Genomic DNA, 12539 nt, shown 5'->3' on the forward strand with positions numbered 1-12539 from the left:
AGTTCTCATTAGAACCCTATGAGGTAGATGCTGTGATCTCTGTTTTACACACAAGGAGCCTAAGGTAAAGAATAGTAGCTGTAGAGGTGAACATGCATCTTATGGTGTCATCTCTTTCGTATCTAGGACTGTAGCCACAAAGAAGTATAGGAAGCAAAGTGTGGCTCTGGGTTTTCCCACCTCCACAACTTTCCAGGTCCTCTAGAAGGGAATCAGGATGCGTTGTGTGACTGTCTGTGTGACTGTCCACCACATCCATCCCCATGAAACAGCTGCAGACCCAGGGCTGACAATGGCAAACATGCTACAGCAACAGTTACTCGGCACAAACAGACTCAGTCTACCTAATCTGTTTGTCATTTGTTTCCCATAAGATTAGCTCACCACAAAACCCTATCAAAGCAACACAGACCAGAGAACAGCAAGGAGAGACAAGAAGGCCTTCTTAAGTGAACAATGCAAAGAAATAGAGAAAAGCAATAGAAGAAGAAAGACTAAAGATCTCTTCAAGAAAATTGGAGATAGCAAGGGAATATTTCATGCAAAGATGGTCACTAGAAAGGACAGAAATGGCAAGGACCTAACAGAAGCAGAAGAGATAAGAAGAGGTGGCAAGAATGCACAGACAAACTATACAAAAAAGATCTTAATGACCTAGATAACCACCATGGTGTGATCACTCACTTAGAGCCAGACATCCTGGAATATGAGGTCAAGTAGGCCTTATCACGATGAACAAAGCTAGTGGAGGTGATGGAATTCCAGCCAAGCTACTTCAAATCCTAATTCACAAAGATGATGCTGTGAGAGTGCTGCACTCAATATACCAGCAAATTTGGAAAACTCCATACTGGCCACAGGATTGGAAAAAGTCAGTTTTCATTCCCATACCAAAGAAAGGCAACATCAAAGAATGTTCAAGGTACCACACAATTGTGCTCATTTCTCATGCTGGCGAGGTAATACTCAAAATCCTTCAAGTTAGTCTTCAACAATATGTAAACCAAGAACTTCCAAATGTACAATCTGGATTTAGAAATGGCAGAGGAACCAGAGATCAAATTGACAATATCCATTGGATCATTGAAAAGGCAAGGGAATTCCAAAACAAACCAACTCTGCTTCATTGACTCTGCTAAGCCTTTGACTGTCTGGATCACAACAAACCGAAGAATATTCTTCAAGAGATGGGAATACCAGACCACCTGACCTGTCACCTGAAAAATCTGTATGCAGGTCAAGAAGCAGCAGTTAGAATCGGATGTGGAAGAACGGACAGGTTCCAAATTGGGAAAGAAGCATGTTAAGGCTGTATATTGTCACCCTGCTTATTTAACTTATATGTAGAGTGCATCATGTGAAATGCCAGGCTGGATGAAGCACAAGCTGGAATCAAGATAGCTGGGAGAAATATCAATAACTTCAGATACGCAGATGACACCACCCTTATGGCAGAAAGTGAAGAGGAGCTAAAAAGCCTCTTGATGAGAGCGAAAGAAGAGAGTGAAAAAATCTGACTTAAATCTCAATATTGAAAAAACTAAGATCATGGCATCTGGTCCCATCACTTCATGGCAAATAGATGGGGGAAAAGTGGAAACAGCGACATGTTTCTTTTCTTGAGCAGATGGTGACTGCAGCCATGAAATTAAAAGATGCTTGCTCTTGGGAGAAAAGCTATGACAAACCTAAACAGCAGAGACATCTATATAGTCAAAGCTATGGTTTTTCCAGTAGTCATGTATGAATGTGAGAGTTGGACCATAATGAAGGCTGAGTGCCAAAGAATTGATGCTTTTCAACTGTGGTTGGAAAAGGCTCTTGAGAGTCCCTTGGACTGCAAGGAGATCAGATAAGTCAATCCTAAATTAAATCAACCCTGAATATGTGCCAATTCTTTGGCCACCTGAGGCAAAGAGCCAACTCATTGAAAAAGACTCTGATGTTGGGAAAGATTGAGGGCAGGAGGAGAAGGGAGTGACAGAAGATGAGATGGTTGGGTGGCATCACCAACTCAACGGACATGGGTTTGAGCAAACTCTGGGAGATAGTGAAGGACAGGGAAGGAAGCCTGATGTGCTGCAGTCCATGGGGTCGCAGAGAGCTGAACATAATTTTGCTACTGAACAACAACAAGAAGTTTGTATCTGACATACATCTGTTTCAACAAGGCTTAAATTAGTTTGTTGCTAGTGTTTATTTCACTGATACCCAAGTACAGCCTTAAGTTTGGTGTTTTGGATTTACTCATTTTTTATTAAATCGGTGGTTACATCAGTGATTACAAGCTCATTGGGTGTCAACAATTTTCCTTTGGTTTTTAGAACCAGGCTCAAAAGTCATCTCTTTCATGAGAATTTTCATTCTGCCTTTGAGTAATTTTATTAATTGTGTTATTTTCTGTAAAAGATCTATACATGTCTGTATTAGTTTACTAGGACTATGATAAAAAAGTACACCAGACTGGGTGGCTGAAACAAATTTATTGTCTCATTATTCTGGAGGCTAGAAGCTCAAGACCTTGTTGACAGTAATGGTTTCTATCGAAGCCTCTCTTCTTGGCTTGTAGACAATCATCTTCTCCCTGTACCTTCAGATGGCCTCCCTCTGAGTGTCTGTGTCTTAATCTCCCCTCCTTATAAGGACACCATTAATATTGGATTAAGATCCATCCTAATCTCCTCATTTTACCTTCATGACCTCATTAAAGACTCCTTCCAAATGCAGTCATATCCTGAGATGTTGGGGGTTATGGTTTCAACATATGAGTTTAGGGGGAAACAATTCACTTTGTAACAAATCCCTTGCCAACTAAACTATTTTGTTCCCAGCATTTTTCATACCACACAGATTTTTTTTCTAAATCTAATTTTATTTTTACATATAACAGATAAAAATTTTATGTGGTCAAATATTCCCATATTCTAATTATTTGATAAAAGCTTATTTCTTAACCAAATGCTTGTTCTGTATTTTCCAAGTCTCCTGTAAATATGTTATCATACTTTCATAATTTGAAAAGTTAAAAATTAAAAAAAATTTTAAAGCTTATTTTTGTTCTATTTATTCATATAATTTTAAAGTATCTTGAGGTGGTTTTGATATTATCCAAGTGAGAACTTAAATAGCTTTTATTTCTCTAAAATTTAAACTAATTATCCCAGCATCCTCTTCTAAATATGTCTTTCTTTACTCATTTGAGTAATATAACAAAATAAATAGTAATAACAGATAAGCAATAATAAAGAAGTAATAAGTAAAGTTGTATTTTTATACAACTTTACTTGTTGTATACTCAAGACTTGTTGTTTTGTACCCAAGACCTACAAAAGGTTCAGACCTTTACCAGAATGAATGACATAATATATCTTTATATTTTCAGTTGGCACATCCCTTAGTCTGTCTGGAGGCATCCTGGGATGGTAATTTGCAAACGGCATAACTTGCCTCCTTGCTCTGGTCTCCTCTGCGGTAACCCAGGGTCCAGCCTCAATTTTGTATCACTCCTAGCTGTTGGGGTTGGGATTACTTGCTCCTGGCCTCTGAGACAGTAAGATGGATTTTTCTTTTCATCCTGTTGTACAATGGATCCTTACAACCTTCAGAGATCTGAGGGGTATGGAGGTTTGAAATAGCCATTCTGTTGAGTGGAAGAGGGTTGATCAGAGAGATGTAGCCTGATTTCTGGGCAGGGCTGAGCCCATCTGAGGTTGGTGATCATGAATTTAAGGCGGACACCGGCAGCTCCATCGTGTAAATCTCTTCAGTAGGGACTGGAGAGATTTGAATTCATTTTGTGGGGATTGAAAACAAACGGCGTGGAGAGGTTAAAATCAGAGGAGAGACAGAGACAGTGGACAAGAAAGAAAATACTTTATTCTCTCTGGGGAGGGAGGAAAGGAGAGGGAGTGTGTGTGTGTGTGTGTGTGTGTGTGTGTGTGTGTGTGTGTGTGTGTGTGTGTGTTGGGCAGTGGGGGTGTGCAGGAGTCCCTGCCTGACTTTCCCAGTGCCCTCCCTCTCATAGTAGAAGCGGAAATGGGAGGACACCACTCTCCCATCCCTTGGCAACCAGGCACGCGCCACCGGACACTGGGAGTTTGAATCTGGAGCAAGCGGCTGTCCTTGGTGCCTGCAGGGATGCTCTGTCGAGACGGCAGCAGGGTCTGGTGCCAGTGTCCCTCCCAACTGTCACGGCTCAAAAGATGACTCCATATACTTTCTCTTTTATCCCCTGGAGCTTCCTTGGTTGCAGCTAATTTTCCAAGTCTGGTTCTTAGGTTTCAAGTCAATACAGTAAACACTCACCATCCTTTTGTTATAATAGACAGTGTCAGTTTCTGTGACCTGCAGCCAAGAAACCTGACTGTTGTTTGAGGATGGGCTATGGAACTAAACACAGGTTTTCATCTCAGCCCTAGGGGCTTCCTTGGTGGCTCAGATGGTAAAGAATCTGCCTGTAATGCAGGAGATGCGGGTTCAATCCCTGGGTTGCGGTGATCCTCTGGAGAAGGATCATGCTGGCTACTCCTCCAGCATTCTTTCCTGGAGAATTCCACAGACAGAAGCGGTGGGCTACAGTCCATGGGGTTGCAAAGAGTTGGACACAACTGAGTGACTAACACTTTCTTTTTTCATCTCAGCCCTAGTACTAGCTTTGCAGCCTTGAGCAAAACACTTAAGCATTCTAAGCCCCAATTTATTTCATTTTGTAAAGGAATAATATCTATCTTGCAGAGCTGTTGTTAGATCAAATGAAACAGTAAGTGCAAAATATCCTCAAAAAACACCTGCATTTTGTTGAGATCTTGATGAAGAACAGTCACCTTTTCACAAAGTGTTTCTATGTGTATAATGTCACATGACCATCATACAAGGCAGGGTAGAAATCCCCATTTCACAAAGTTGTAAACTGAGGTTCAGAGAGGCAAGATGACACCCTCAAGCTCACACAAATCTGGGATTTGATCCAGGCTTTCTCAATTGCAGTCCAGCTTCTAAGAGCCATGGCTGCAGGCTTGCTGGTGAATAAAAGTTTCACTGGGTGTTCATGGTAACATTTGGGGAAAGGTGATTTGGAGACAGGAGAGTGGAATTTAGGACCAGCAAGATGAGTTGTCATCTTAAGGTGATAGTGGAGAGTGAGGTCTGTCCGGTATACACCTGCTCAGAGGGGAAAGATGTACAAACAGAAGATGTGGAGTAGTGCGCAGAGAATCGGTGTCTGTACAAAGCCTGAGAATAAATAAGATCTTGAGATTGATTGACAGAATCAGGCATTTCAAAGATGCCATACAGAAAGAAGACTGAGAACAGGCCATTGGACGTAGCTATAGAGACATCAGTAGGATTCAAAGACTCCCCACTGTTTCCCAATCTAGGCCTATCTAGATCATCAAATCAACAAATATTTTAAAACTGAAGTATAGATGATTTACAGTGTTTCTGGTGTACAGCAAAATGATTCAGTTTTACATATATATATTAAATCTTTTACAAATTATTTAATTAACTTACTTTTGGCTACACTGGATCTTCACTGCTGTGCACGGCCTTTCTCTAGTTGGAAAGTGTAGGGGCTGCTTTCTTGTAGCAGCGAGTGGGCTTCTCACTATGTTTGCTTCTCTTATTTTGGATCACGAGCTCTAGAGGGCAGGCTCAGCAGTTGTGGCACATGGGCTTAGTTGCCCTGTGACATGTGGAATCTTCCTGGACCAGGGATCAAACCCATGTCCCCTGCACTGGCAGATTTTTAACCACTGGACCACCAGGGATGTCCTATATATCCTTTTTACATGGACAAGCATCTTAAAGCATTTGTTTCATTTACAAAAGCAGTCATAAATAGAGTAAGTAGTCATAAATAAATAGAATAAGAAGAGTGACATCTTTCATAGACTATACTGTATTATGGTTTTCCCTAAATATCATTAATCTTCTAAATGGTAATGTTCCCAGAAATGGAAGTACATAATAATTTATAAAATCACTGCCATTTGCTGATCTTTAGTACATTTCTCTATTGATCCCAGGAAAAAATGAATAGTTTTTCTGATATATGTAAGTGCACAGTTAAAACATTTTAAAAAGCCAGCAATACAGGTGATATAAATCTATTTCCCTATGTCTAGGAATAGGAAGTATATAATACCAGTGAACAGTTTGGATTTTTTTGTGTGTGTGTGCAAGTTTCAGGAATATAAATGAGTGCTGAGCCTGACAGGTTCACTCAGCTCTAAAATTATAAGACAGGGAGGAGGCGGTCCTAAGATGGCGGAGGAATAGGATGGGAAGACCATTTTCTCCCTCCACAAATTCATCAAAAGAACATTTAAACGCTGAGTAAATTCCACAAAACAACTTGTGAATGCCAGCAGAGGACATCAGACACCCAGAAAAGCAGCCCATTGTCTTCGAAAGGAGGTAGGAAAAATATAAAAGACAAAAAGAGAGACGAAAGAGGTAGGGACGGAGCTCTGTCCTGGGAAGGGAGTCTCAAAAGGAGAGGTTAACAAACACCGGGAAACACTCTCACTGCCGAGTCTGTGGTGAGCGTTGGAACCACAGAGGGCAACATGACCAGGAGGAAAAATAAGTAAATAATTAAAACCCACAGATTTTGTGCCCAATGGTAACTCCCCCAGTGGAGAAGCAGCGCAGACGCCTGCATCTGCCACTAGAAAGTGGGGGCTGGGCAGGGAGGTGTGGGCTGCATTGCTTAGAGTAAGGACTGGGCCTGAATGCCCCAAGGGCAATCTGAGGGAACTAACTTGAGCTAGCAAACCAGACTGTGGGATAGCTACCACGCAAAAAGCCCTAACCTAAGACATCGCCAGGCCCACTCACAGAACAAAGGACTGAACAGAGCTAGCCGGCTGCAGACCATCCCCCTCCGGTGACAGGCAGCCAGAGCTGGAAGGGGGCAATCGCAGCCCCAGAGAGGCATTATCTACCAAACTGCAAGCAGGCTTCTTTGCTAACTAAGACTTCTTGGGGTTCTGGACGGTCAACATCTGCCTGAGAAGGTGCACTGGTTGGACACCCAGAAAACTGAGCGTCAGGGACGGGGGAGGCGATAAGTTGCAGCGACCGCGCTCGCCAAACACCTGATCACCTGGGCTGTTTGGACCTGGGAAGGGCACAAAACACAGGCCCAAACGAGTGTGCGCCTCTGAGGACTACCCAAGTGCCTGAACCTGAGCGGCTTAGACCTGCGAAGTGCATACAACCCAGGGCCAGCCTCAGACAGTTTCCGGCAGAGCAACCTAGGGCCTAAGCAGTGTAGACAGGGAAAGCACACACGCCGTTAGCGGGGGCAGGCCCAGTGTGGCTGAGACACTGCGAGCACACGTCAGTGTTATTTGTTTGCAGTGTCCCTCCCTCCCCACAGTGCGACCGAACAAGTGAGCCTAAAACAGTGTCCACCACCTCCCCCTTGTGTCAGGGTGGATATTAGACACTGAAGAGACCAGCGAGCATAAGAAACTAAAACAGAGGGGACCGCCTTGGAAGTGGCAGGTGCAATAGATTAAAACCCTGTAGTTAGTACCGACTACATAGGAAGGGGCCTAGAGATCTTGAGAAATATAAGCTGGACCAAGGAACTATCCGAAAATGAACTGACCCCACAGTGCCCGCAACAACATCAGAGACAGTCCTAGATATAGATATATTTTTACTATCATTCTTTATTTTTTTATTAAAAAAATTTTAAATCCTCTATTACTCCTTTAATTTTCATTTTTATGACCTACTATTACTTTGCAAAAAAAATAGAGACCCTATTTTTTAAAGCAAACTTTATATATATATATTACAATTTTTGTGACATTTTTTCTTTTCTTTAATATTGTATTTTTGAAAATCCAACCTCTACTCTAGAGTTTTAATCTTTGCTTTTTGGTATTTGTTATCAATTTTGTACCTTTAAGAACCCAGTCTTCAGTACCCATTTTTACCTGGGAGTGAGATTACTGGCTTGACTGCTTTCTCCCCCTTTGGACTCTCCTTTTTCTCCATCAGGTCGCCTCTATCTCCTCCCTCCCCCTTCTCTTCTCTACCCAACTCTGTGAATCTCTTTGCGCGTTCTGGATGGTGGAAAACACTTAGGAAACTGACTGCTGGCTAAATCTGTCTCTCTCCTTTTGATTCCCCCTTTTATCCTCCTGGCCACCTCTGTCTCCTTCCTCCCTCTCCTCTTCTCTGTATAGCTCTGTGAACATCTCTGAGTGGTCCAGACTGTGGAATGCACATAAGGAAGTGACTACTGGCTAGCTTGCTCTCTCTTCTTTTGATTCCACCTCATCTCATTCGGGTCACATCTATCTCCCTCCTCCCTCTTCTCTTCTCCATGTAACTCTGTGAACCTCTCTGGGTGTCCCTCACTGTGGAGAAACGTTTCATCTTTAACCTAGATGTTTTATCAATGGTGCTGTATAGATGGAGAAGTCTTGAGGCTACTGTAAAAATAAGACTGAAAATCGGAAGGAGGAGGCTTAAGTCCAAATCCTGAGAACACCAGAGAACTCCTGAGAACACCAGAGAACTCCTGACTCCAGGGAACATTAACCGACAGGAGCTCATCAAATGCCTCCATACCTACACTGACATCAAGCACCATCCCAGAGCCAACAAATTCCAGAGCAAGACATACCATGCAAATTATCCAGCAACACAGGAACACAGCCCTGAGTTTCAATATACAGGCTGCCCAAAGTCACTCCAAACACACTGACATCTCATAACTCATTACTGAACACTTCATTGCACTCCAGAGAGAAGAAATCCAGTTCCATCCACCAGAACACTGACACAAGCTTCCTTAACCAGGAAACCTTGACAAGCCACCCGTACAACCCCACCCACAGTGAGGAAACTCCACAATAAAGAGAACTCCACAAACTGCCAGAATACAGAAAGCCCACACCAAATGCAGCAATATAAACAAGATGAAGAGACAGAGGGATACCCAGCAGGTAAAGGAACTGGATAAATGCCCACCAAACCAAACAAAAGAGGAAGAGATAGGGAGTCTACCTGATAAAGAATTCCAAATAATGATAGTGAAAATGATCCAAAATCTTGAAATAAAAATGGAATCACAGATAAATAGCCTGTAGAAGACGCAAGAAAGGTTTAACAAGGACCTAGAAGAAATAAAAAAGAGTCAATATATAATGAATAATGCAATAAATGAGACCAGAAACACTCTGGAGGCAACAAATAGTAGAATAATGGAGGCAGAAGATAGGATTAGTGAAATAGAAGATAGAATGGTAGAAATAAATGAATCAGAGAGGAAAAAGAAAAACTAATTAAAAGAAATGAGGACAATCTCAGAGACCTTCAGGACAATATGAAATGCTCCAACATTCGAATTATAGGAATCCCAGAAGAAGAAGACAAAAAAAAAAAAAAAAAAAAAAGACCATGAGAAAATACCTGAGGAGATAATAGTCGAAAACTTCCCTAAAATGGGGAAGGAAATAATCACCCAAGTCCAAGAAACCCAGAGAGTCCCAAACAGGATAAACCCAAGGTGAAACACCCCAAGACACATATTAATCAAATTAACAAAGATCAAACCCAAAAACAAATATTAAAAGCAACAAGGGAAAAACAACAAATAACACACAGGGGGATTCCCATAAGGATAACAGCTGATCTTTCAATAGAAACTCTTCAGACCAGGAGGGAATGGCAAGATATACTTAAAGCGATGAGAGAAAATAACCTACAGCCAAGATTACTGTACCCAGCATGGATCTCATTCAAATATGAAGGAGAAATCAAAAGCTTTACAGACAAGCAAAAGCTGAGAGAATTCAGCACCACCAAACCAGCTCTCCAACAAATGCTACAGGATATTCTCTAGACAGGAAACACAAAAAGGGTGTATAAACTCAAACCCAAAACAGTAAAGTAAATGGCAACAGGATCACACTTATCAATAATTACCTTTAACATAAATGGGTTGAATGCCCCAACCAAAAGACAAAGACTGGCTGAATGGATACAAAAACAAGAGCCCTATATATGTTGCCTACAAGAGACCCACCTCAAAACAAGGGACACATACAGACTGAAAGTGAAGGCTGGAAAAAGATATTCCATGCAAATAGAGACCAAAAGAAAGCAGGAGTAGCAATACTCAGATAAAATAGACTTTAAAACAAAGGCTGTGAAAAGAGACAAAGAAGGCCACTACATAATGATCAAAGGATCAATCCAAGAAGAAGATATAACAATTAAATGTATATATGCACCCAACATAGGAGCACCGCAATATGTAAGACAAATGCTAACAAGTATGAAAGGGGAAATTAACAATAACACAATAATATTGGGAGACTTTAATACCCCACTCACACCTATGGATAGATCAACTAAACAGAAAATTAACAAGGAAACACAAACTTTAAATGATACAATAGACCAGTTAGACCTAATTGATATCTATAGGACATTTCACCCCCCAAAAAGGAATTTCACCTTTTTCTCAAGCGCACACGGAACCTTCTCTAGAATAGATCACATCCTGGGCCATAAGTTTAGCCTTGGTAAATTAAAAAAAATTGAAATCATTCCAAGCATCTTTTCTGACCACAATGCAGTAAGATTAAATCTCAATTACAGGAGAAAAACTATTAAAAATTTTAATATATGGAGGCTGAACAACACACTGCTAAGTAACCAACAAATCACAGAAGAAATAAAAAAATCAAAATATGCATAGAAATGAATGAAAATGAAAACACAACAACCCAAAACCTGTGGGACACTGTAAAAGCAGTGCTAAGGGGAGGGTTCATAGCAATACAGGCATACCTCAAGAAACAAGAAAAAAGCCAAGTAAATAACCTAACTTTACACCTAAAGCAACTAGAAAAGGAAGAAATGGAGAACCCCAGGGTTACTAGAAGGAAAGAAATCTTAAAAATTAGGGCAGAAATAAATGCAAAAGAAACAAAAGAGACCTTAGCAAAAATCAACAAAGCCAAAAGCTGGTTCTTTGAGAGGATAAATAAAATTGACAAACCATTAGCCAGACTCATCAAGAAACAAAGGGAGAAAAATCAAATCAATAAAATTAGAAATGAAAATGGAGGGATCACAACAGACAATACAGAAATACAAAGGATCATAAAAGACTGCTATCAGCAATTATATGCCAATAAAATGGACAACGTGGAAGAAATGGACAAATTCTTAGAAAAGTACAACTTTCCAAAACTGAACCAGGAAGAAATAGAAAATCTTAATAGACACATCACAAGCATGGAAATTGAAACTGTAATCAGAAATCTTCCAGCAAACAAAAGCAGGTCCAGATGGCTTCACAGCTGAATTCTACCAAAAATCTAGAGAAGAGCTAACACCTATCCTACTCAAACTCTTCCAGAAAACTGCAGAGGAAGGTAAACTTCCAAACTCATTCTATGAGGCCACTATCACCCTAATACAAAAACCTGACAAAGATGCCACAAAAAAAGAAAACTACAGGCCAATATCACTGATGAACATAGATGCAAAAATCCTTAACAAAATTCTAGCAATCAGAATCCAACAACACATTAAAAAGATCATATATCATGATCAAGTGGGCTTTATCCCAGGGATGCAAGGATTCTTCAATATCCATAAATCAATCCATGTAATACACCACATTAATAAATTGAAAAATAAGAGCCATATTGTTACCTTAATAGATGCAGAGAAAGCCTTTGACAAAGTTCAACATCCATTTATGATAAAAACTCTCCAGAAAGCAGGAATAGAAGGATCATACCTCAACATAATAAAAGCTATATGTGACAAACCCACAGCAAACATTATCCTCAATGCTGAAAAATTGAAAGCATTTCCCTAAAGTCAGGAATAAGACAAGGGTGGCACCGTTCACCACTATTATTCAACATAGTTTTGGAAGTTTTGGCCACAGCAATCAGAGCAGAAAAAGAAATAAAAGGAATCCAAATTGGAAAAGAAGAAGTAAAACTCTCACTGTTTGCAGATGACATGATCCTCTACATAGAAAACCCTAAAGACTCCACCAGAAAATTACTAGAGCTAATCAATGAATATAGAAATGTTGAAGGATATAAAATCAACACACAGAACTCCCTTGCATTCCTATACACTAATAATGAGAAAGTAGAAAAAGAAATTAAGGAAGCAATTCCATTCACCATTGCAATGAAAAGAATACAATACTTAGGAATATATCTACCTAAAGAAACTAAAGACTTATATACAGAAAACTATAAACATTGGTGAAAGAAATCAAAGAGGACACTAATAGATGGAGAAATATACCGTGTTCATGGATTGGAAGAATCAATATAGTGAAAACGAGTTTACTACCCAAAGCAATCTATAGATTCAATGCAATCCTTATCAAACTACCAACGGTATTTTTCACAGAGCTAAAACAAACAATTTCACAATTTGTATGGAAATGCAAAAAACCTCGAATAGCCAAAGCAATCTTGAGAAAGAAGAACGGAACTGGAGGAATCAACCTGCCTAACTTCAGGCTCTAC

The sequence above is a fragment of the Ovis aries genome, chromosome 6 (genome assembly GCF_016772045.2).
Source record: "Ovis aries strain OAR_USU_Benz2616 breed Rambouillet chromosome 6, ARS-UI_Ramb_v3.0, whole genome shotgun sequence".
Classification (NCBI taxonomy): Eukaryota; Metazoa; Chordata; class Mammalia; order Artiodactyla; family Bovidae; genus Ovis; species Ovis aries.